The sequence below is a fragment of the Hyla sarda genome, chromosome 8, assembly GCF_029499605.1.
Source record: "Hyla sarda isolate aHylSar1 chromosome 8, aHylSar1.hap1, whole genome shotgun sequence".
Classification (NCBI taxonomy): Eukaryota; Metazoa; Chordata; class Amphibia; order Anura; family Hylidae; genus Hyla; species Hyla sarda.
Window position 1 is genome coordinate 112,457,004 of NC_079196.1, and position 25,549 is coordinate 112,482,552.

Consider the following 25,549-nt stretch of genomic DNA (forward strand, 5'->3'; position numbering starts at 1 on the left):
AGTCTGAATGACAGAAAGAAAAAAGGATGAAGAAAGAAGCATGAAGAAAAAAAAAATGTATATGGAGTTGCTGACATGAGTGCAATCTACAAAGCCGTTGAGGCTGATCCTCATGGGAGGATTATTGCACCAGGACCCTTAGCACTTTTAAAATGCCATTCAATGCCACTTCTAGGGCTAGATGTAAACTGCAGATGACCATGTTGTGGTAGTTACCATGGATACCCAAGTGATGTGTGAGCTAACACATAGGCCCAACAGATTCCAAGAAGGCCAGAATCACCAGCGGCACCACCATCGGTTGTCAGGTCACCCGGATTCAGCAAATACCAGAGTCCAAAATGATGCAGGTTTATACTGTTAATTTTCAGTTTATCGTTACAGTTGGTGTTATTCCATGTCGGAAGGGACGCAGCTACAGCCAGTGGGGTAACTAGAGACAGGCAGGCAGCTATGTGCAACAAAGGTAGGCGTGTTGTTTTCATATGCAGATCTGAAATATTGTCTTATATGCAAGAGGAGGAGTGATGGGGGTTAAGGCAAAAGCCAGGCTATGGATTGCATTGCTAAATGCTCCATCAGAGTGCAATGGTCGCCTGTCCTTTTTTTAAGTGATGATGTGGGTTTAGCCTGTGCTGTATGTATGTATGGGTGGCTGACTGCCACCCACCCAGAGAGTGTATGGGAGGCTGGTTGGCTGCCAGCCTTCCTTCCATTCCTATGAGTAATGTGAGTGCTCATGAAGGGGACATGGTTGGGTCCACCCCTTTCCCGGTTATCCCCTCTAGGCCTTTTGGCTTAGATCAAGTGTAAAAAAAGAAAGGATCTTGCGACAGATCGCATCCTGAGGCACGTTTTTTTTTGTGTGAATACTTGCACTTGGGTGACTTGTGAGCACATACTGATACATACGTTCCGTATCTGGGGACAATAAATTAAATGGATTTTTGAGAAAGGGAGCTGATTTGGAAGCTTGCTTCTGTCGCCCTATGCATTGACCCGATGTGGTAGTATCTTCGGGTAGTGAACAGTGCACCACCCCATTCCAGTGTTAAACAAGAAAGATTCTCATTTAATCCTCCGTGGGTGAGAATTTGAGTTTGAGAATTGGAGACCAAAATGATGAGTTGCACTGACTGGTTTATGAACGTCTATTCATTTAGCGTTTTAATGACCATGTTTGCACACTGATTGGTGTAAAAAAATAAAATAAAACTAAATAATAATAATCTAGCACACCTGTGCAGGTTTGACATGACATGACAGGTAGCTGTCTTGTGGGTGGTGCTGAATCCTGTTAAATGACGTGAGGGTCTCATGCCTATACACAAGGGTGTGTCATTGCTGTTGCTTGACCATGCATTGGTTTCTGTGGTCAGTGAATGATAAAAACAAAATTTACCATCCATTGATGGATGGGAAATCCGCCATGAGGCATTTGTTTTTAGAAACTGCTGCTCACAACCAATGTTGCAATGGAGTGTCTCCATCTGCTGGTGGTATTGGAAAGGCATTAGTGCTATGACAGGGTCTGAAGAAGAAGAAGAAGAAGAAGATGGAAAAAAATATATATAAAAAGAAAAAGAGAGAGAGAGAGACTGACTTAGTGAGCGAGTGAGTGAGAGAGTGAGTGAGAGTGAATGAGTGAGTAAGTGAGTGATTGAGTGAGTGAGTGAGTGAGTGAGAACAAATGAGTTAAAGCAAGTGAGTGAGAGAGATCAAATGAATGAAAGTCTGAATGACAGAAAGAAAAAAGGATGAAGAAAGAAGCATGAAGAAAAAAAATGTATATGGAGTTGCTGACATGAGTGCAATCTACAAAGCCGTTGAGGCTGATCCTCATGGGAGGATTATTGCACCAGGACCCTTAGCACTTTTAAAATGCCATTCAATGCCACTTCTAGGGCTAGATGTAAACTGCAGATGACCATGTTGTGGTAGTTACCATGGATACCCAAGTGATGTGTGAGCTAACACATAGGCCCAACAGATTCCAAGAAGGCCAGAATCACCAGCGGCACCACCATCGGTTGTCAGGTCACCCGGATTCAGCAAATACCAGAGTCCAAAATGATGCAGGTTTATACTGTTAATTTTCAGTTTATCGTTACAGTTGATGTTATTCCATGTCGGAAGGGACGCAGCTACAGCCAGTGGGGTAACTAGAGACAGGCAGGCAGCTATGTGCAACAAAGGTAGGCGTGTTGTTTTCATATGCAGATCTGAAATATTGTCTTATATGCAAGAGGAGGAGTGATGGGGGTTCAGGCAAAAGCCAGGCTATGGATTGCATTGCTAAATGCTCCATCAGAGTGCAATGGTCTTCTGTCCTTTTTTTAAGTGATGATGTGGGTTTAGCCTGTGCTGTATGTATGTATGGGTGGCTGACTGCCACCCACCCAGAGAGTGTATGGGAGGCTGGTTGGCTGCCAGCCTTCCTTCCAGTCCTATGAGTAATGTGAGTGCTCATGAAGGGGACATGGTTGGGTCCACCCCTTTCCCGGTTATCCCCTCTAGGCCTTTTGGCTTAGATCAAGTGTAAAAAAAGAAAGGATCTTGCGACAGATTGCATCCTGAGGCACGCTTTTTTTTGTGTGAATACTTGCACTTGGGTGACTTGTGAGCACATACTGATACATACGTTCCCTATCTGGGGACCATAAATTAAATGGATTTTTGAGAAAGGGAGCTGATTTGGAAGCTTGCTTCTGTCGCCCTATGCATTGACCCGATGTGGCAGTATCTTCGGGTAGTGAACAGTGCACCACCCCATTCCAGTGTTAAACAAGAAAGATTCTCATTTAATCCTCCGTGGGTGAGAATTTGAGTTTGAGAATTGTAGACCAAAATGATGAGTTGCACTGACTGGTTTATGAACGTCTATTCATTTAGCGTTTTAATGACCATGTTTGCACACTGATTGGTGTAAAAAAATAAAATAAAACTAAATAATAATAATCTAGCACACCTGTGCAGGTTTGACATGACATGACAGGTAGCTGTCTTGTGGGTGGTGCTGAATCCTGTTAAATGACGTGAGGGTCTCATGCCTATACACAAGGGTGTGTCATTGCTGTTGCTTGACCATGCATTGGTTTCTGTGGTCAGTGAATGATAAAAACAAAATTTACCATCCATTGATGGATGGGAAATCCGCCATGAGGCATTTGTTTTTAGAAACTGCTGCTCACAACCAATGTTGCAATGGAGTGTCTCCATCTGCTGGTGGTATTGGAAAGGCATTAGTGCTATGACAGGGTCTGAAGAAGAAGAAGAAGACGGAAAAAAATATATATAAAAAGAAAAAGAGAGAGAGAGAGACTGACTTAGTGAGCGAGTGAGTGAGAGAGTGAGAGTGAGTGAGAGTGAATGAGTGAGTGAGTGAGTGAGTGAGAACAAATGAGTTAAAGCAAGTGAGTGAGAGAGATCGAATGAATGAAAGTCTGAATGACAGAAAGAAAAAAGGATGAAGAAAGAAGCATGAAGAAAAAAAAATGTATATGGAGTTGCTGACATGAGTGCAATCTACAAAGCCATTGAGGCTGATCCTCATGGGAGGATTATTGCACCAGGACCCTTAGCACTTTTAAAATGCCATTCAATGCCACTTCTAGGGCTAGATGTAAACTGCAGATGACCATGTTGTGGTAGTTACCATGGATACCCAAGTGATGTGTGAGCTAACACATAGGCCCAACAGATTCCAAGAAGGCCAGAATCACCAGCGGCACCACCATCGGTTGTCAGGTCACCCGGATTCAGCAAATACCAGAGTCCAAAATGATGCAGGTTTATACTGTTAATTTTCAGTTTATCGTTACAGTTGGTGTTATTCCATGTCGGAAGGGACGCAGCTACAGCCAGTGGGGTAACTAGAGACAGGCAGGCAGCTATGTGCAACAAAGGTAGGCGTGTTGTTTTCATATGCAGATCTGAAATATTGTCTTATATGCAAGAGGAGGAGTGATGGGGGTTCAGGCAAAAGCCAGGCTATGGATTGCATTGCTAAATGCTCCATCAGAGTGCAATGGTCGCCTGTCCTTTTTTTAAGTGATGATGTGGGTTTAGCCTGTGCTGTATGTATGTATGGGTGGCTGACTGCCACCCACCCAGAGAGTGTATGGGAGGCTGGTTGGCTGCCAGCCTTCCTTCCATTCCTATGAGTAATGTGAGTGCTCATGAAGGGGACATGGTTGGGTCCACCCCTTTCCCGGTTATCCCCTCTAGGCCTTTTGGCTTAGATCAAGTGTAAAAAAAAGAAAGGATCTTGCGACAGATCGCATCCTGAGGCACTTTTTTTTTTTGTGTGAATACTTGCACTTGGGTGACTTGTGAGCACACACTGATACATATGTTCCCTATCTGGGGACCATAAATTAAATGGATTTTTGAGAAAGGGAGCTGATTTGGAAGCTTGCTTCTGTCGCCCTATGCATTGACCCGATGTGGCAGTATGTTCGGGTAGTGAACAGTGCACCACCCCATTCCAGTGTTAAACAAGAAAGATTCTCATTTAATCCTCCGTGGGTGAGAATTTGAGTTTGAGAATTGGAGACCAAAATGATGAGTTGCACTGACTGGTTTATGAACGTCTATTCATTTAGCGTTTTAATGACCATGTTTGCACACTGATTGGTGTAAAAAAATAAAATAAAACTAAATAATAATAATCTAGCACACCTGTGCAGGTTTGACATGACATGACAGGTAGCTGCCTTGTGGGTGGTGCTGAATCCTGTTAAATGACGTGAGGGTCTCATGCCTATACACAAGGGTGTGTCATTGCTGTTGCTTGACCATGCATTGGTTTCTGTGGTCAGTGAATGATAAAAACAAAAATTACCATCCATTGATGGATGGGAAATCCGCCATGAGGCATTTGTTTTTAGAAACTGCTGCTCACAACCAAAGTTGCAATGGATTGTCTCCATCTGCTGGTGGTATTGGAAAGGCATTAGTGCTATGACAGGGTCTGAAGAAGAAGAAGAAGAAGAAGACGGAAAAAAATATATATAAAAAGAAAAAGAGAGAGAGAGAGAGACTGACTTAGTGAGCGAGTGAGTGAGAGAGTGAGAGAGTGAGAGTGAGTGAGAGTGAATGAGTGAGTGAGTGATTGAGTGAGTGAGTGAGTGAGAACAAATGAGTTAAAGCAAGTGAGTGAGAGAGATCGAATGAATGAAAGTCTGAATGATAGAAAGAAAAAAGGATGAATAGAGAAGCATGAAGAAAAAAAAATGTATATGGAGTTGCTGACATGAGTGCAATCTACAAAGCCGTTGAGGCTGATCCTCATGGGAGGATTATTGCACCAGGACCCTTAGCACTTTTAAAATGCCATTCAATGCCACTTCTAGGGCTAGATGTAAACTGCAGATGACCATGTTGTGGTAGTTACCATGGATACCCAAGTGATGTGTGAGCTAACACATAGGCCCAACAGATTCCAAGAAGGCCAGAATCACCAGCGGCACCACCATCGGTTGTCAGGTCACCCGGATTCAGCAAATACCAGAGTCCAAAATGATGCAGGTTTATACTGTTAATTTTCAGTTTATCGTTACAGTTGGTGTTATTCCATGTCGGAAGGGACGCAGCTACAGCCAGTGGGGTAACTAGAGACAGGCAGGCAGCTATGTGCAACAAAGGTAGGCGTGTTGTTTTCATATGCAGATCTGAAATATTGTCTTATATGCAAGAGGAGGAGTGATGGGGGTTCAGGCAAAAGCCAGGCTATGGATTGCATTGCTAAATGCTCTATCAGAGTGCAATGGTCGCCTGTCCTTTTTTTAAGTGATGATGTGGGTTTAGCCTGTGCTGTATGTATGTATGGGTGGCTGACTGCCACCCACCCAGAGAGTGTATGGGAGGCTGGTTGGCTGCCAGCCTTCCTTCCATTCCTATGAGTAATGTGAGTGCTCATGAAGGGGACATGGTTGGGTCCACCCCTTTCCCGGTTATCCCCTCTAGGCCTTTTGGCTTAGATCAAGTGTAAAAAAAGAAAGGATCTTGCGACAGATCGCATCCTGAGGCACGTTTTTTTTTGTGTGAATACTTGCACTTGGGTGACTTGTGAGCACATACTGATACATACGTTCCCTATCTGGGGACCATAAATTAAATGGATTTTTGAGAAAGGGAGCTGATTTGGAAGCTTGCTTCTGTCGCCCTATGCATTGACCCGATGTGGCAGTATCTTCGGGTAGTGAACAGTGCACCACCCCATTCCAGTGTTAAACAAGAAAGATTCTCATTTAATCCTCCGTGGGTGAGAATTTGAGTTTGAGAATTGGAGACCAAAATGATGAGTTGCACTGACTGGTTTATGAACGTCTATTCATTTAGCGTTTTAATGACCATGTTTGCACACTGATTGGTGTAAAAAAATAAAATAAAACTAAATAATAATAATCTAGCACACCTGTGCAGGTTTGACATGACATGACAGGTAGCTGTCTTGTGGGTGGTGCTGAATCCTGTTAAATGACGTGAGGGTCTCATGCCTATACACAAGGGTGTGTCATTGCTGTTGCTTGACCATGCATTGGTTTCTGTGGTCAGTGAATGATAAAAACAAAATTTACCATCCATTGATGGATGGGAAATCCGCCATGAGGCATTTGTTTTTAGAAACTGCTGCTCACAACCAATGTTGCAATGGAGTGTCTCCATCTGCTGGTGGTATTGGAAAGGCATTAGTGCTATGACAGGGTCTGAAGAAGAAGAAGAAGAAGACGGAAAAAAAATATATATAAAAAGAAAAAGAGAGAGAGAGACTGACTTAGTGAGCGAGTGAGTGAGAGAGTGAGAGTGAGTGAGAGTGAATGAGTGAGTGAGTGATTGAGTGAGTGAGTGAGAACAAATGAGTTAAAGCAAGTGAGTGAGAGAGATCGAATGAATGAAAGTCTGAATGACAGAAAGAAAAAAGGATGAAGAAAGAAGCATGAAGAAAAAAAATGTATATGGAGTTGCTGACATGAGTGCAATCTACAAAGCCGTTGAGGCTGATCCTCATGGGAGGATTATTGCACCAGAACGCTTAGCACTTTTAAAATGCCATTCAATGCCACTTCTAGGGCTAGATGTAAACTGCAGATGACCATGTTGTGGTAGTTACCATGGATACCCAAGTGATGTGTGAGCTAACACATAGGCCCAACAGATTCCAAGAAGGCCAGAATCACCAGCGGCACCACCATCGGTTGTCAGGTCACCCGGATTCAGCAAATACCAGAGTCCAAAATGATGCAGGTTTATACTGTTAATTTTCAGTTTATCGTTACAGTTGGTGTTATTCCATGTCGGAAGGGACGCAGCTACAGCCAGTGGGGTAACTAGAGACAGGCAGGCAGCTATGTGCAACAAAGGTAGGCGTGTTGTTTTCATATGCAGATCTGAAATATTGTCTTATATGCAAGAGGAGGAGTGATGGGGGTTCAGGCAAAAGCCAGGCTATGGATTGCATTGCTAAATGCTCCATCAGAGTGCAATGGTCGCCTGTCCTTTTTTTAAGTGATGATGTGGGTTTAGCCTGTGCTGTATGTATGTATGGGTGGCTGACTGCCACCCACCCAGAGAGTGTATGGGAGGCTGGTTGGCTGCCAGCCTTCCTTCCATTCCTATGAGTAATGTGAGTGCTCATGAAGGGGACATGGTTGGGTCCACCCCTTTCCCGGTTATCCCCTCTAGGCCTTTTGGCTTAGATCAAGTGTAAAAAAAGAAAGGATCTTGCGACAGATCGCATCCTGAGGCACGTTTTTTTTTGTGTGAATACTTGCACTTGGGTGACTTGTGAGCACATACTGATACATACGTTCCCTATCTGGGGACCATAAATTAAATGGATTTTTGAGAAAGGGAGCTGATTTGGAAGCTTGCTTCTGTTGCCCTATGCATTGACCCGATGTGGCAGTATCTTCGGGTAGTGAACAGTGCACCACCCCATTCCAGTGTTAAACAAGAAAGATTCTCATTTAATCCTCCGTGGGTGAGAATTTGAGTTTGAGAATTGGAGACCAAAATGATGAGTTGCACTGACTGGTTTATGAACGTCTATTCATTTAGCGTTTTAATGACCATGTTTGCACACTGATTGGTGTAAAAAAATAAAATAAAACTAAATAATAATAATCTAGCACACCTGTGCAGGTTTGACATGACATGACAGGTAGCTGTCTTGTGGGTGGTGCTGAATCCTGTTAAATGACGTGAGGGTCTCATGCCTATACACAAGGGTGTGTCATTGCTGTTGCTTGACCATGCATTGGTTTCTGTGGTCAGTGAATGATAAAAACAAAATTTACCATCCATTGATGGATGGGAAATCCGCCATGAGGCATTTGTTTTTAGAAACTGCTGCTCACAACCAATGTTGCAATGGAGTGTCTCCATCTGCTGGTGGTATTGGAAAGGCATTAGTGCTATGACAGGGTCTGAAGAAGAAGAAGAAGACGGAAAAAAATATATATAAAAAGAAAAAGAGAGAGAGAGAGACTGACTTAGTGAGCGAGTGAGTGAGAGAGTGAGAGTGAGTGAGAGTGAATGAGTGAGTGAGTGAGAACAAATGAGTTAAAGCAAGTGAGTGAGAGAGATCGAATGAATGAAAGTCTGAATGACAGAAAGAAAAAAGGATGAAGAAAGAAGCATGAAGAAAAAAAAATGTATATGGAGTTGCTGACATGAGTGCAATCTACAAAGCCGTTGAGGCTGATCCTCATGGGAGGATTATTGCACCAGGACCCTTAGCACTTTTAAAATGCCATTCAATGCCACTTCTAGGGCTAGATGTAAACTGCAGATGACCATGTTGTGGTAGTTACCATGGATACCCAAGTGATGTGTGAGCTAACACATAGGCCCAACAGATTCCAAGAAGGCCAGAATCACCAGCGGCACCACCATCGGTTGTCAGGTCACCCGGATTCAGCAAATACCAGAGTCCAAAATGATGCAGGTTTATACTGTTAATTTTCAGTTTATCGTTACAGTTGGTGTTATTCCATGTCGGAAGGGACGCAGCTACAGCCAGTGGGGTAACTAGAGACAGGCAGGCAGCTATGTGCAACAAAGGTAGGCGTGTTGTTTTCATATGCAGATCTGAAATATTGTCTTATATGCAAGAGGAGGAGTGATGGGGGTTCAGGCAAAAGCCAGGCTATGGATTGCATTGCTAAATGCTCCATCAGAGTGCAATGGTCGCCTGTCCTTTTTTAAGTGATGATGTGGGTTTAGCCTGTGCTGTATGTATGTATGGGTGGCTGACTGCCACCCACCCAGAGAGTGTATGGGAGGCTGGTTGGCTGCCAGCCTTCCTTCCATTCCTATGAGTAATGTGTGTGCTCATGAAGGGGACATGGTTGGGTCCACCCCTTTCCCGGTTATCCCCTCTAGGCCTTTTGGCTTAGATCAAGTGTAAAAAAAGAAAGGATCTTGCGACAGATCGCATCCTGAGGCATGTTTTTTTTGTGTGAATACTTGCACTTGGGTGACTTGTGAGCACATACTGATACATACGTTCCCTATCTGGGGACCATAAATTAAATGGATTTTTGAGAAAGGGAGCTGATTTGGAAGCTTGCTTCTGTCGCCCTATGCATTGACCCGATGTGGCAGTATCTTCGGGTAGTGAACAGTGCACCACCCCATTCCAGTGTTAAACAAGAAAGATTCTCATTTAATCCTCCGTGGGTGAGAATTTGAGTTTGAGAATTGGAGACCAAAATGATGAGTTGCACTGACTGGTTTATGAACGTCTATTCATTTAGCGTTTTAATGACCATGTTTGCACACTGATTGGTGTAAAAAAATAAAATAAAACTAAATAATAATAATCTAGCACACCGGTGCAGGTTTGACATGACATGACAGGTAGCTGTCTTGTGGGTGGTGCTGAATCCTGTTAAATGACGTGAGGGTCTCATGCCTATACACAAGGGTGTGTCATTGCTGTTGCTTGACCATGCATTGGTTTCTGTGGTCAGTGAATGATAAAAACAAAATTTACCATCCATTGATGGATGGGAAATCCGCCATGAGGCATTTGTTTTTAGAAACTGCTGCTCACAACCAATGTTGCAATGGAGTGTCTCCATCTGCTGGTGGTATTGGAAAGGCATTAGTGCTATGACAGGGTCTGAAGAAGAAGAAGAAGACGGAAAAAAATATATATAAAAGGAAAAAGAGAGAGAGAGAGAGAGAGGGACTGACTTAGTGAGCGAGTGAGTGAGAGAGTGAGAGTGAGTGAGAGTGAATAAGTGAGTGAGTGATTGAGTGAGTGAGTGAGTGAGTGAGAACAAATGAGTTAAAGCAAGTGAGTGAGTGAGATCGAATGAATGAAAGTCTGAATGACAGAAAGAAAAAAGGATGAAGAAAGAAGCATGAAGAAAAAAAAATGCATATGGAGTAGCAGACATGAGTGCAATCTACAAAGCCGTTGAGGCTGATCCTCATGGGAGGATTATTGCACCAGGACCCTTAGCACTTTTAAAATGCCATTCAATGCCACTTCTAGGGCTAGATGTAAACTGCAGATGACCATGTTGTGGTAGTTACCATGGATACCCAAGTGATGTGTGAGCTAACACATAGGCCCAACAGATTCCAAGAAGGCCAGAATCACCAGCGGCACCACCATCGGTTGTCAGGTTACCCGGATTCAGCAAATACCAGAGTCCAAAATGATGCAGGTTTATACTGTTAATTTTCAGTTTATCGTTACAGTTGGTGTTATTCCATGTCGGAAGGGACGCAGCGACAGCCAGTGGGGTAACTAGAGACAGGCAGGCAGCTATGTGCAACAAAGGTAGGCGTGTTGTTTTCATATGCAGATCTGAAATATTGTCTTATATGCAAGAGGAGGAGTGATGGGGGTTCAGGCAAAAGCCAGGCTATGGATTGCATTGCTAAATGCTCCATCAGAGTGCAATGGTCGCCTGTCCTTTTTTTAAGTGATGATGTGGGTTTAGCCTGTGCTGTATGTATGTATGGGTGGCTGACTGCCACCCACCCAGAGAGTGTATGGGAGGCTGGTTGGCTGCCAGCCTTCCTTCCATTCCTATGAGTAATGTGAGTGCTCATGAAGGGGACATGGTTGGGTCCACCCCTTTCCCGGTTATCCCCTCTAGGCCTTTTGGCTTAGATCAAGTGTAAAAAAGAAAGGATCTTGCGACAGATCGCATCCTGAGGCACGTTTTTTTTTTTGTGTGAATACTTGCACTTGGGTGACTTGTGAGCACATACTGATACATACGTTCCCTATCTGGGGACCATAAATTAAATGGATTTTTGAGAAAGGGAGCTGATTTGGAAGCTTGCTTCCGTCGCCCTATGCATTGACCCGATGTGGCAGTATCTTCGGGTAGTGAACAGTGCACCACCCCATTCCAGTGTTAAACAAGAAAGATTCTCATTTAATCCTCCGTGGGTGAGAATTTGAGTTTGAGAATTGGAGACCAAAATGATGAGTTGCACTGACTGGTTTATGAACGTCTATTCATTTAGCGTTTTAATGACCATGTTTGCACACTGATTGGTGTAAAAAAATAAAATAAAACTAAATAATAATAATCTAGCACACCTGTGCAGGTTTGACATGACATGACAGGTAGCTGTCTTGTGGGTGGTGCTGAATCCTGTTAAATGACGTGAGGGTCTCATGCCTATACACAAGGGTGTGTCATTGCTGTTGCTTGACCATGCATTGGTTTCTGTGGTCAGTGAATGATAAAACAAAATTTACCATCCATTGATGGATGGGAAATCCGCCATAAGGCATTTGTTTTTAGAAACTGCTGCTCACAACCAATGTTGCAATGGAGTGTCTCCATCTGCTGGTGGTATTGGAAAGGCATTAGTGCTATGACAGGGTCTGAAGAAGAAGAAGAAGAAGACGGAAAAAAATATTTATAAAAAGAAAAAGAGAGAGAGAGAGAGAGAGAGAGAGTGACTTAGTGAGCGAGTGAGTGAGAGAGTGAGAGTGAGTGAGAGTGAATGAGTGAGTGAGTGATTGAGTGAGTGAGTGAGTGAGTGAGAACAAATGAGTTAAAGCAAGTGAGTGAGTGAGATCGAATGAATGAAAGTCTGAATGACAGAAAGAAAAAAGGATGAAGAAAGAAGCATAAAGAAAAAAAAATGTATATGGAGTAGCAGACATGAGTGCAATCTACAAAGCCGTTGAGGCTGATCCTCATGGGAGGATTATTGCACCAGGACCCTTAGCACTTTTAAAATGCCATTCAATGCCACTTCTAGGGCTAGATGTAAACTGCAGATGACCATGTTGTGGTAGTTACCATGGATACCCAAGTGATGTGTGAGCTAACACATAGGCCCAACAGATTCCAAGAAGGCCAGAATCACCAGCGGCACCACCATCGGTTGTCAGGTCACCCGGATTCAGCAAATACCAGAGTCCAAAATGATGCAGGTTTATACTGTTAATTTTCAGTTTATCGTTACAGTTGGTGTTATTCCATGTCGGAAGGGACGCAGCTACAGCCAGTGGGGTAACTAGAGACAGGCAGGCAGCTATGTGCAACAAAGGTAGGCGTGTTGTTTTCATATGCAGATCTGAAATATTGTCTTATATGCAAGAGGAGGAGTGATGGGGGTTCAGGCAAAAGCCAGGCTATGGATTGCATTGCTAAATGCTCCATCAGAGTGCAATGGTCGCCTGTCCTTTTTTTAAGTGATGATGTGGGTTTAGCCTGTGCTGTATGTATGTATGGGTGGCTGACTGCCACCCACCCAGAGAGTGTATGGGAGGCTGGTTGGCTGCCAGCCTTCCTTCCATTCCTATGAGTAATGTGAGTGCTCATGAAGGGGACATGGTTGGGTCCACCCCTTTCCCGGTTATCCCCTCTAGGCTTTTTGGCTTAGATCAAGTGTATAAAAAGAAAGGATCTTGCGACAGATCGCATCCTGAGGCACATTTTTTTTTTTTTTGTGTGAATACTTGCACTTGGGTGACTTGTGAGCACATACTGATACATACGTTCCCTATCTGGGGACCATAAATTAAATGGATTTTTGAGAAAGGGAGCTGATTTGGAAGATTGCTTCCGTCGCCCTTTGCATTGACCCGATGTGGCAGTATCTTCGGGTAGTGAACAGTGCACCACCCCATTCCAGTGTTAAACAAGAAAGATTCTCATTTAATCCTCCGTGGGTGAGAATTTGAGTTTGAGAATTGGAGACCAAAATGATGAGTTGCACTGACTGGTTTATGAACGTCTATTCATTTAGCGTTTTAATGACCATGTTTGCACACTGATTGGTGTAAAAAAAAAATAATAAAACTAAATAATAATAATCTAGCACACCTGTGCAGGTTTGACATGACATGACAGGTAGCTGTCTTGTGGGTGGTGCTGAATCCTGTTAAATGACGTGAGGGTCTCATGCCTATACACAAGGGTGTGTCATTGCTGTTGCTTGACCATGCATTGGTTTCTGTGGTCAGTGAATGATAAAAACAAAATTTACCATCCATTGATGGATGGGAAATCCGCCATGAGGCATTTGTTTTTAGAAACTGCTGCTCACAACCAATGTTGCAATGGAGTGTCTCCATCTGCTGGTGGTATTGGAAAGGCATTACTGCTATGACAGGGTCTGAAGAAGAAGAAGAAGACGGAAAAAAATATATATAAAAAGAAAAAGAGAGAGAGAGAGAGAGATTGAGAGACTGACTTAGTGAGCGAGTGAGTGAGAGAGTGAGAGTGAGTGAGAGTGAATAAGTGAGTGAGTGATTGAGTGAGTGAGAACAAATGAGTTAAAGCAAGTGAGTGAGTGAGATCGAATGAATGAAAGTCTGAATGACAGAAAGAAAAAAGGATGAAGAAAGAAGCATGAAGAAAAAAAAATGTATATGGAGTAGCAGACATGAGTGCAATCTACAAAGCCGTTGAGGCTGATCCTCATGGGAGGATTATTGCACCAGGACCCTTAGCACTTTTAAAATGCCATTGAATGCCACTTCTAGGGCTAGATGTAAACTGCAGATGACCATGTTGTGGTAGTTACCATGGATACCCAAGTGATGTGTGAGCTAACACATAGGCCCAACCGATTCCAAGAAGGCCAGAATCACCAGCGGCACCCCCATCGGTTGTCAGGTTACCCGGATTCAGCAAATACCAGAGTCCAAAATGCTGCAGGTTTATACTGTTAATTTTCAGTTTATTGTTACAGTTGGTGTTATTCCATGTCGGAAGGGACGCAGCGACAGCCAGTGGGGTAACTAGAGACAGGCAGGCAGCTATGTGCAACAAAGGTAGGCGTGTTGTTTTCATATGCAGATCTGAAATATTGTCTTATATGCAAGAGGAGGAGTGATGGGGGTTCAGGCAAAAGTCAGGCTATGGATTGCATTGCTAAATGCTCCATCAGAGTGCAATGGTCGCCTGTCCTTTTTTTAAGTGATGATGTGGGTTTAGCCTGTGCTGTATGTATGTATGGGTGGCTGACTGCCACCCACCTAGAGAGTGTATGGGAGGCTGGTTGGCTGCCAGCCTTCCTTCCATTCCTATGAGTAATGTGAGTGCTCATGAAGGGGACATGGTTGGGTCCACCCCTTTCCCGGTTATCTCCTCTAGGCCTTTTGGCTTAGATCAAGTGTAAAAAAAAGAAAGGATCTTGCGACAGATCGCATCCTGAGGCACGTTTTTTTTTTTGTGTGAATACTTGCACTTGGGTGACTTGTGAGCACATACTGAAACATACGTTCCCTATCTGGTGACCATAAATTAAATGGATTTTTGAGAAAGGGAGCTGATTTGGAAGCTTGCTTCCGTCGCCCTATGCATTGACCCGGTGTGGCAGTATCTTCGGGTAGTGAACAGTGCACCACCCCATTCCAGTGTTAAACAAGAAAGATTCTCATTTAATCCTCCGTGGGTGAGAATTTGAGTTTGAGAATTGGAGACCAAAATGATGAGTTGCACTGACTGGTTTATGAACGTCTATTCATTTAGCGTTTTAATGACCATGTTTGCACACTGATTGGTGTAAAAAAATAAAATAAAACTAAATAATAATAATCTAGCACACCTGTGCAGGTTTGACATGACATGACAGGTAGCTGTCTTGTGGGTGGTGCTGAATCCTGTTAAATGACGTGAGGGTCTCATGCCTATACACAAGGGTGTGTCATTGCTGTTGCTTGACCATGCATTGGTTTCTGTGGTCAGTGAATGATAAAAACAAAATTTACCATCCATTGATGGATGGGAAATCCGCCATGAGGCATTTGTTTTTAGAAACTGCTGCTCACAACCAATGTTGCAATGGAGTGTCTCCATCTGCTGGTGGTATTGGAAAGGCATTAGTGCTATGACAGGGTCTGAAGAAGAAGAAGAAGACGGAAAAAAATATATATAAAAAGAAAAAGAGAGAGAGAGAGAGAGAGACTGACTTAGTGAGCGAGTGAGTGAGAGAGTGAGAGTGAGTGAGAGTGAATAAGTGAGTGAGTGATTGAGTGAGTGAGTGAGTGAGAACAAATGAGTTAAAGCAAGTGAGTGAGTGAGATCGAATGAATGAAAGTCTGAATGACAGAAAGAAAAAAGGATGAAGAAAGAAGCATGAAGAAAAAAAAATGTAAATGGAGTAGCAGACATGAGTGCAATCTACAAAGCCGTTGAGGCTGATCCTCATGGGAGGATTATTGCACCAGGACCCTTAGCACTTTTAAAATGCCATTCAATGCCACTTCTAGGGCTAGATGTAAACTGCAGATGACCATGTTGTGGTAGTTACCATGGATACCCAAGTGATGTGTGAGCTAACACATAGGCCCAACCGATTCCAAGAAGGCCAGAATCACCAGCGGCACCACCATCGGTTGTCAGGTTACCCGGATTCAGCAAATACCAGAGTCCAAAATGATGCAGGTTTATACTGTTAATTTTCAGTTTATCGTTACAGTTGGTGTTATTCCATGTCGGAAGGGACGCAGCGACAGCCAGTGGGGTAACTAGAGACAGGCAGGCAGCTATGTGCAACAAAGGTAGGCGTGTTGTTTTCATATGCAGATCTGAAATATTGTCTTATATGCAAGAGGAGGAGTGATGGGGGTTCAGGCAAAAGCCAGGCTATGGATTGCATTGCTAAATGCTCCATCAGAGTGCAATGGTCGCCTGTCCTTTTTTTAAGTGATGATGTGGGTTTAGCCTGTGCTGTATGTATGTATGGGTGGCTGACTGCCACCCACCTAGAGAGTGTATGGGAGGCTGGTTGGCTGCCAGCCTTCCTTCCATTCCTATGAGTAATGTGAGTGCTCATGAAGGGGACATGGTTGGGTCCACCCCTTTCCCGGTTATCTCCTCTAGGCCTTTTGGCTTAGATCAAGTGTAAAAAAAAGAAAGGATCTTGCGACAGATCGCATCCTGAGGCACGTTTTTTTTGTTGTGTGAATACTTGCACTTGGGTGACTTGTGAGCACATACTGAAACATACGTTCCCTATCTGGTGACCATAAATTAAATGGATTTTTGAGAAAGGGAGCTGATTTGGAAGCTTGCTTCCGTCGCCCTATGCATTGACCCGGTGTGGCAGTATCTTCGGGTAGTGAACAGTGCACCACCCCATTCCAGTGTTAAACAAGAAAGATTCTCATTTAATCCTCCGTGGGTGAGAATTTGAGTTTGAGAATTGGAGACCAAAATGATGAGTTGCACTCTGATGGAGCATTTAGCAATGCAATCCATAGCCTGGCTTTTGCCTGAACCCCCTTCACTCCTCCTCTTGCATATAAGACAATATTTCAGATCTGCATATGAAAACAACACGTCTACCTTTGTTGCACATAGCTGCCTGCCTGTCTCTAGTTACCCCACTGGCTGTCGCTGCGTCCCTTCCGACATGGAATAACACCAACTGTAACGATAAAATGAAAATTAACAGTATAAACCTGGTTGTGAGCAGCAGTTTATATGCAAGAGGAGGAGTGATGGGGGTTCAGGCAAAAGCCGGGCTATGGATTGCATTGCTAAATGCTCCATCAGAGTGCAATGGTCGCCTGTCCTTTTTTTAAGTGATGATGTGGGTTTAGCCTGTGCTGTATGTATGTATGGGTGGCTGACTGCCACCCACCCAGAGAGTGTATGGGAGGCTGGTTGGCTGCCAGCCTTCCTTCCATTCCTATGAGTAATGTGAGTGCTCATGAAGGGGACATGGTTGGGTCCACCCCTTTCCCGGTTATCCCCTCTAGGCCTTTTGGCTTAGATCAAGAGTAAAGAAAGAAAGGATCTTGCGACAGATCGCATCCTGAGGCACGTTTTTTTTTTTGTGTGAATACTTGCACTTGGGTGACTTGTGAGCACATACTGATACATACGTTCCCTATCTGGGGACCATAAATTAAATGGATTTTTGAGAAAGGGAGCTGATTTGGAAGCTTGCTTCCGTCGCCCTATGCATTGACCCGATGTGGCAGTATCTTCGGGTAGTGAACAGTGCACCACCCCATTCCAGTGTTAAACAAGAAAGATTCTCATTTAATCCTCCGTGGGTGAGAATTTGAGTTTGAGAATTGGAGACCAAAATGATGAGTTGCACTGACTGGTTTATGAACGTCTATTCATTTAGCGTTTTAATGACCATGTTTGCACACTGATTGGTGTAAAAAAATAAAATAAAACTAAATAATAATAATCTAGCACACCTGTGCAGGTTTGACATGACATGACAGGTAGCTGTCTTGTGGGTGGTGCTGAATCCTGTTAAATGACGTGAGGGTCTCATGCCTATACACAAGGGTGTGTCATTGCTGTTGCTTGACCATGCATTGGTTTCTGTGGTCAGTGAATGATAAAAACAAAATTTACCATCCATTGATGGATGGGAAATCCGCCATGAGGCATTTGTTTTTAGAAACTGCTGCTCACAACCAATGTTGCAATGGAGTGTCTCCATCTGCTGGTGGTATTGGAAAGGCATTAGTGCTATGACAGGGTCTGAAGAAGAAGAAGAAGACGGAAAAAATATATATATAAAAAGAAAAAGAGAGAGAGAGAGAGAGAGACTGACTTAGTGAGCGAGTGAGTGAGTGAGTGAGAGTGAATAAGTAAGTGAGTGATTGAGTGAGTGAGTGAGTGAGAACAAATGAGTTTAAGCAAGTGAGTGAGAGAGATCGAATGAATGAAAGTCTGAATGACAGAAAGAAAAAAGGATGAAGAAAGAAGCATGAAGAAAAAAAAAATGTATATGGAGTTGCAGACATGAGTGCAATCTACAAAGCCGTTGAGGCTGATCCTCATGGGAGGATTATTGCACCAGGACCCTTAGCACTTTTAAAATGCCATTCAATGCCACTTCTAGGGCTAGATGTAAACTGCAGATGACCATGTTGTGGTAGTTACCATGGATACCCAAGTGATGTGTGAGCTAACACATAGGCCCAACAGATTCCAAGAAGGCCAGAATCACCAGCGGCACCACCATCGGTTGTCAGGTCACCCGGATTCAGCAAATACCAGAGTCCAAAATGATGCAGGTTTATACTGTTAATTTTCAGTTTATCGTTACAGTTGGTGTTATTCCATGTCGGAAGGGATGCAGCTACAGCCAGTGGGGTAACTAGAGACAGGCAGGCAGCTATGTGCAACAAAGGTAGGCGTGTTGTTTTCATATGCAGATCTGAAATATTGTCTTATATGCAAGAGGAGGAGTGATGGGGGTTCAGGCAAAAGCCAGGCTATGGATTGCATTGCTAAATGCTCCATCAGAGTGCAATGGTCGCCTGTCCTTTTTTAAGTGATGAGGTGGGTTTAGCCTGTGCTGTATTTATTATGGGTGGCTGACTGCCACCCACCCAGAGAGTGTATGGGAGGCTGGTTGGCTGCCAGCCTTCCTTCCATTCCTATGAGTAATGTGAGTGTTCATGAAGGGGACATGGTTGGGTCCACCCCTTTCCCGGTTATCCCCTCTAGGCCTTTTGGCTTAGATCAAGGGTTAAAAAAAGAAAGGATCTTGCGACAGATCGCATCCTGAGGCACGTTTTTTTTGTGTGAATACTTGCACTTGGGTGACTTGTGAGCACATACTGATACATACGTTCCCTATCTGGGGACCATAAATTAAATGGATTTTTGAGAAAGGGAGCTGATTTGGAAGCTTGCTTCCATCGCCCTATGCATTGACCCGATGTGGCAGTATCTTCGGGTAGTGAACAGTGCACCACCCCATTCCAGTGTTAAACAAGAAAGATTCTCATTTAATCCTCCGTGGGTGAGAATTTGAGTTTGAGAATTGGAGACCAAAATGATGAGTTGCACTGACTGGTTTATGAACGTCTATTCATTTAGCGTTTTAATGACCATGTTTGCACACTGATTGGTGTAAAAAAATAAAATAAAACTAAATAATAATAATCTAGCACACCTGTGCAGGTTTGACATGACATGACAGGTAGCTGTCTTGTGGGTGGTGCTGAATCCTGTTAAAGGACGTGAGGGTCTCATGCCTATACACAAGGGTGTGTCATTGCTGTTGCTTGACCATGCATTGGTTTCTGTGGTCAGTGAATGATAAAAACAAAATTTACCATCCATTGATGGATGGGAAATCCGCCATGAGGCATTTGTTTTTAGAAACTGCTGCTCACAACCAATGTTGCAATGGAGTGTCTCCATCTGCTGGTGGTATTGGAAAGGCATTAGTGCTATGACAGGGTCTGAAGAAGAAGAAGAAGACGGAAAAAAATATATATAAAAAGTAAAAGAGAGAAAGAGAGAGAGACTGACTTAGTGAGCGAGTGAGTGAGAGAGTGAGAGTGAGTGAGAGTGAATAAGTGAGTGAGTGATTGAGTGAGTGAGTGAGTGAGAACAAATGAGTTAAAGCAAGTGAGTGAGAGAGATCGAATGAATGAAAGTCTGAATGACAGAAAGAAAAAAGGATGAAGAAAGAAGCATGAAGAAAAAAAAATGTATATGGAGTTGCAGACAGGAGTGCAATCTACAAAGCCATTGAGGCTGATCCTCATGGGAGGATTATTGCACCAGGACCCTTAGCACTTTTAAAATGCAATTCAATGCCACTTTTAGGGCTAGATGTAAACTGCAGATGACCATGTTGTGGTAGTTACCATGGATACCCAAGTGATGTGTGAGCTAACACATAGGCCCAACAGATTCCAAGAAGGCCAGAATCACCAGCGGCACCACCATCGGTTGTCAGGTCACCCGGATTCAGCAAATACCAGAGTCCAAAATGATGCAGGTTTATACTGTTAATTTTCAGTTTATCGTTACAGTTGGTGTTATTCCATGTCGGAAGGGACGCAGCTACAGCCAGTGGGGTAACTAGAGACAGGCAGGCAGCTATGTGCAACAAAGGTAGGCGTGTTGTTTTCATATGCAGATCTGAAATATTGTCTTATATGCAAGAGGAGGAGTGATGGGGGTTCAGGCAAAAGCCAGGCTATGGGTTGCTTTGCTAAATGCTCCATCAGAGTGCAATAGTCGCCTGTCATTTTTTTAAGTGATGATGTGGGTTTAGCCTGTGCTGTATGTATGTATGGGTGGCTGACTGCCACCCAGCCAGAGAGTGTATGGGAGGCTGGTTGGCTGCCAGCCTTCCTTCCATTCCTATGAGTAATGTGAGTGCTCATGAAGGGGACATGGTTGGGTCCACCCCTTTCCCGGTAATCCCCTCTAGGCCTTTTGGCTTAGATCAAGTGTAAAAAAAGAAAGGATCTTGCGACAGATCGCATCCTGAGGCACGTTTTTTTTTTGTGTGAATACTTGCACTTGGGTGACTTGTGAGCACATACTGATACATACGTTCCCTATCTGGGGACCATAAATTAAATGGATTTTTGAGAAAGGGAGCTGATTTGGAAGCTTGCTTCCGTCGCCCTATGCATTGACCCGATGTGGCAGTATCTTCGGGTAGTGAACAGTGCACCACCCCATTCCAGTGTTAAACAAGAAAGATTCTCATTTAATCCTCCGTGGGTGAGAATTTGAGTTTGAGAATTGGAGACCAAAATGATGAGCTGCACTGACTGGTTTATGAACGTCTATTCATTTAGCGTTGTAATGACCATGTTTGCACACTGATTGGTGTAAAAAAATAAAATAAAACTAAATAATAATAATCTAGCACACCTGTGCAGGTTTGACATGACATGACAGGTAGCTGTCGTGTGGGTGGTGCTGAATCCTGTTAAATGACGTGAGGGTCTCATGCCTATACACAAGGGTGTGTCATTGCTGTTGCTTGACCATGCATTAGTTTCTGTGGTCAGTGAATGATAAAAACAAAATTTACCATCCATTGATGGATGGGAAATCCGCCATGAGGCATTTGTTTTTAGAAACTGCTGCTCACAACCAATGTTGCAATGGAGTGTCTCCATCTGCTGGTGGTATTGGAAAGGCATTAGTGCTATGACAGGGTCTGAAGAAGAAGAAGAAGAAGACGGAAAAAAATATTTATAAAAAGAAAAAGAGAGAGAGAGAGACTGACTTAGTGAGCGAGTGAGTGAGAGAGTGAGAGTGAGTGAGAGTGAATAAGTGAGTGAGTGATTGAGTGAGTGAGTGAGTGAGTGAGAACAAATGAGTTAAAGCAAGTGAGTGAGTGAGATCGAATGAATGAAAGTCTGAATGACAGAAAGAAAAAAGGATGAAGAAAGAAGCATGAAGAAAAAAAAAATTATTTGGAGTAGCAGACATGAGTGCAATCTACAAAGCCGTTGAGGCTGATCCTCATGGGAGGATTATTGCACCAGGACCCTTAGCACTTTTAAAATGCCATTCAATGCCACTTCTAGGGCTAGATGTAAACTGCAGATGACCATGTTGTGGTAGTTACCATGGATACCCAAGTGATGTGTGAGCTAACACATAGGCACAACAGATTCCAAGAAGGCCAGAATCACCAGCGGCACCACCATCGGTTGTCAGGTCACCCGGATTCAGCAAATACCAGAGTCCAAAATGATGCAGGTTTATACTGTTAATTTTCAGTTTATCGTTACAGTTGGTGTTATTCCATGTCGGAAGAGACGCAGCGACAGCCAGTGGGGTAACTAGAGACAGGCAGGCAGCTATGTGCAACAAAGGTAGGCGTGTTGTTTTCATATGCAGATCTGAAAAATTGTCTTATATGCAAGAGGAGTAGTGATGGGGGTTCAGGCAAAAGCCAGGCTATGGATTGCATTGCTAAATGCTCCATCAGAGTGCAATGGTCGCCTGTCCTTTTTTTAAGTGATGATGTGGGTTTAGCCTGTGCTGTATGTATGTATGGGTGGCTGACTGCCACCCACCCAGAGAGTGTATGGGAGGCTGGTTAGCTGCCAGCCTTCCTTCCATTCCTATGAGTAATGTGAGTGCTCATGAAGGGGACATGGTTGGGTCCACCACTTTCCGGGTTATCCCCTCTAGGCCTTTTGGCTTAGATCAAGTGTAAAAAAAGAAAGGATCTTGCGACAGATCGCATCCTGAGGCACGTTTTTTTTTTTTTTTTTGTGTGAATACTTGCACTTGGGTGACTTGTGAGCACATACTGATACATACGTTCCCTATCTGGGGACCATAAATTAAATGGATTTTTGAGAAAGGGAGCTGATTTGGAAGCTTGCTTCCGTCGCCCTTTGCATTGACCCGATGTGGCAGTATCTTCGGGTAGTGAACAGTGCACCACCCCATTCCAGTGTTAAACAAGAAAGATTCTCATTTAATCCTCCGTGGGTGAGAATTTGAGTTTGAGAATTGGAGACCAAAATGATGAGTTGCACTGACTGGTTTATGAACGTCTATTCATTTAGCGTTTTAATGATCATGTTTGCACACTGATTGGTGTAAAAAAAAAAAAAAAAAAACTAAATAATAATAATCTAGCACACCTGTGCAGGTTTGACATGACATGACAGGTAGCTGTCTTGTGGGTGGTGCTGAATCCTGTTAAATGACGTGAGGGTCTCATGCCTATACACAAGGGTGTGTCATTGCTGTTGCTTGACCATGCATTGGTTTCTGTGGTCAGTGAATGATAAAAACAAAATTTACCATCCATTGATGGATGGGAAATCCACCATGAGGCATTTGTTTTTAGAAACTGCTGCTCACAACCAATGTTGCAATGGAGTGTCTCCATCTGCTGGTGATATTGGAAAGGCATTAGTGCTATGACAGGGTCTGAAGAAGAAGAAGACGGAAAAAAATATATATAAAAATAAAAAGAGAGAGAGAGAGAGAGAGAGAGAGAGACTGACTTAGTGAGCGAGTGAGTGAGAGAGTGAGAGTGAGTGACAGTGAATAAGTGAGTGAGTGATTGAGTGAGTGAGTGAGTGAGAACAAATGAGTTAAAGCAAGTGAGTGAGTGAGATCGAATGAATGAAAGTCTGAATGACAGAAAGAAAAAAGGATGAAGAAAGAAGCATGAAGAAAAAACAATGTATATGGAGTAGCAGACATGAGTGCAATCTACAAAGCCGTTGAGGCTGATCCTCATGGGAGGATTATTGCACCAGGACCCTTAGCACTTTTAAAATGCCATTCAATGCCACTTCTAGGGCTAGATGTAAACTGCAGATGACCATGTTGTGGTAGTTACCATGGATACCCAAGTGATGTGTGAGCTAACACATAGGCCCAACAGATTCCAAGAAGGCCAGAATCACCAGCGGCACCACCATCGGTTGTCAGGTTACCCGGATTCAGCAAATACCAGAGTCCAAAATGATGCAGGTTTATACTGTTAATTTCCAGTTTATCGTTACAGTTGGTGTTATTCCATGTCGGAAGGGACGCAGCGACAGCCAGTGGGGTAACTAGAGACAGGCAGGCAGCTATGTGCAACAAAGGTAGGCGTGTTGTTTTCATATGCAGATCTGAAATATTGTCTTATATGCAAGAGGAGGAGTGATGGGGGTTCAGGCAAAAGCCAGGCTATGGATTGCATTGCTAAATGCTCCATCAGAGTGCAATGGTCGCCTGTCCCTTTTTTAAGTGATGATGTGGGTTTAGCCTGTGCTGTATGTATGTATGGGTGGCTGACTGCCACCCACCCAGAGAGTGTATGGGAGGCTGGTTAGCTGCCAGCCTTCCTTCCATTCCTATGAGTAATGTGAGTGCTCATGAAGGGGACATGGTTGGGTCCACCACTTTCCGGGTTATCCCCTCTAGGCCTTTTGGCTTAGATCAAGTGTAAAAAAAGAAAGGATTTTGCGACAGATCGCATCCTGACGCAGGTTTTTTTTTTTTGTGTGAATACTTGCACTTGGGTGACTTGTGAGCACATAATGATACATACGTTCCCTATCTGGGGACCATAAATTAAATGGATTTTTGAGAAAGGGAGCTGATTTGGAAGCTTGCTTCCGTCGCCCTATGCATTGACCCGATGTGGCAGTATCTTCGGGTAGTGAACAGTGCACCACCCCATTCCAGTGTTAAACAAGAAAGATTCTCATTTAATCCTACGTGGGTGAGAATTTGAGACCAAAATGATGAGTTGCACTGACTGGTTTATGAACGTCTATTCATTTAGCGTTTTAATGACCATGTTTGCACACTGATTGGTGTAAAAAAAATAAAATAAAACTAAATAATAATAATCTAGCACACCTGTGCAGGTTTGACATGACATCACAGGTAGCTGTCTTGTGGGTGGTGCTGAATCCTGTTAAATGACGTGAGGGTCTCATGCCTATACACAAGGGTGTGTCATTGCTGTTGCTTGACCATGCATTGGTTTCTGTAGTCAGTGAATGATAAAAACAAAATTTACCATCCATTGATGGATGGGAAATCCGCCATGAGGCATTTGTTTTTAGAAACTGCTGCTCACAACCAATGTTGCAATGGACTGTCTCCATCTGCTGGTGGTATTGGAAAGGCATTAGTGCTATGACAGGGTCTGAAGAAGAAGAAGAAGACGGAAAAAATATATATAAAAAGAAAAAGAGAGAGAGAGAGACTGACTTAGTGAGCGAGTGAGTGAGAGAGTGAGAGTGAGTGAGAGTGAATGAGTGAGTGATTGAGTGAGTGAGTGAGTGAGAACAAATGAGTTAAAGCAAGTGAGTGAGAGAGATCGAATGAATGAAAGTCTGAATGACAGAAAGAAAAAAGGATGAAGAAAGAAGCATGAAGAAAAAAAAATGTATATGGAGTTGCTGACATGAGTGCAATCTACAAAGCCGTTGAGGCTGATCCTCATGGGAGGATTATTGCACCAGGACCCTTAGCACTTTTAAAATGCCATTCAATGCCACTTCTAGGGCTAGATGTAAACTGCAGATGACCATGTTGTGGTAGTTACCATGGATACCCAAGTGATGTGTGAGCTAACACATAGGCCCAACAGATTCCAAGAAGGCCAGAATCACCAGCGGCACCACCATCGGTTGTCAGGTCACCCGGATTCAGCAAATACCAGAGTCCAAAATGATGCAGGTTTATACTGTTAATTTTCAGTTTATCGTTACAGTTGGTGTTATTCCATGTCGGAAGGGACGCAGCTACAGCCAGTGGGGTACCTAGAGACAGGCAGGCAGCTATGTGCAACAAAGGTAGGTGTGTTGTTTTCATATGCAGATCTGAAATATTGTCTT

At 43.5% G+C, this 25,549-nt stretch overlaps 15 pseudogenes; all 15 read left to right on the forward strand.

Moving 5' to 3' along the window:
• The first annotated feature begins 777 nt into the window (after positions 1-777).
• LOC130289656 (U2 spliceosomal RNA) lies at positions 778-1,041 on the forward strand (annotated as a pseudogene).
• A 1,465-nt stretch (positions 1,042-2,506) lies between these two features.
• On the forward strand, positions 2,507-2,770 carry LOC130290085 (U2 spliceosomal RNA; annotated as a pseudogene).
• Positions 2,771-4,216: 1,446 nt separating this feature from the next.
• Positions 4,217-4,482, forward strand: LOC130289381 (U2 spliceosomal RNA; annotated as a pseudogene).
• A 1,474-nt stretch (positions 4,483-5,956) lies between these two features.
• Positions 5,957-6,220, forward strand: LOC130285932 (U2 spliceosomal RNA; annotated as a pseudogene).
• Positions 6,221-7,675: 1,455 nt separating this feature from the next.
• On the forward strand, positions 7,676-7,939 carry LOC130289278 (U2 spliceosomal RNA; annotated as a pseudogene).
• Positions 7,940-9,376: 1,437 nt separating this feature from the next.
• On the forward strand, positions 9,377-9,639 carry LOC130288965 (U2 spliceosomal RNA; annotated as a pseudogene).
• Positions 9,640-11,109: 1,470 nt separating this feature from the next.
• Positions 11,110-11,374, forward strand: LOC130288774 (U2 spliceosomal RNA; annotated as a pseudogene).
• A 1,474-nt stretch (positions 11,375-12,848) lies between these two features.
• On the forward strand, positions 12,849-13,117 carry LOC130289927 (U2 spliceosomal RNA; annotated as a pseudogene).
• Positions 13,118-14,580: 1,463 nt separating this feature from the next.
• LOC130289773 (U2 spliceosomal RNA) lies at positions 14,581-14,847 on the forward strand (annotated as a pseudogene).
• A 1,464-nt stretch (positions 14,848-16,311) lies between these two features.
• Positions 16,312-16,578, forward strand: LOC130289774 (U2 spliceosomal RNA; annotated as a pseudogene).
• A 614-nt stretch (positions 16,579-17,192) lies between these two features.
• LOC130289798 (U2 spliceosomal RNA) lies at positions 17,193-17,458 on the forward strand (annotated as a pseudogene).
• A 1,454-nt stretch (positions 17,459-18,912) lies between these two features.
• Positions 18,913-19,176, forward strand: LOC130289808 (U2 spliceosomal RNA; annotated as a pseudogene).
• Positions 19,177-20,638: 1,462 nt separating this feature from the next.
• On the forward strand, positions 20,639-20,903 carry LOC130288802 (U2 spliceosomal RNA; annotated as a pseudogene).
• Positions 20,904-22,368: 1,465 nt separating this feature from the next.
• LOC130289535 (U2 spliceosomal RNA) lies at positions 22,369-22,640 on the forward strand (annotated as a pseudogene).
• A 1,471-nt stretch (positions 22,641-24,111) lies between these two features.
• On the forward strand, positions 24,112-24,378 carry LOC130289236 (U2 spliceosomal RNA; annotated as a pseudogene).
• Positions 24,379-25,549: the final 1,171 nt, after the last annotated feature.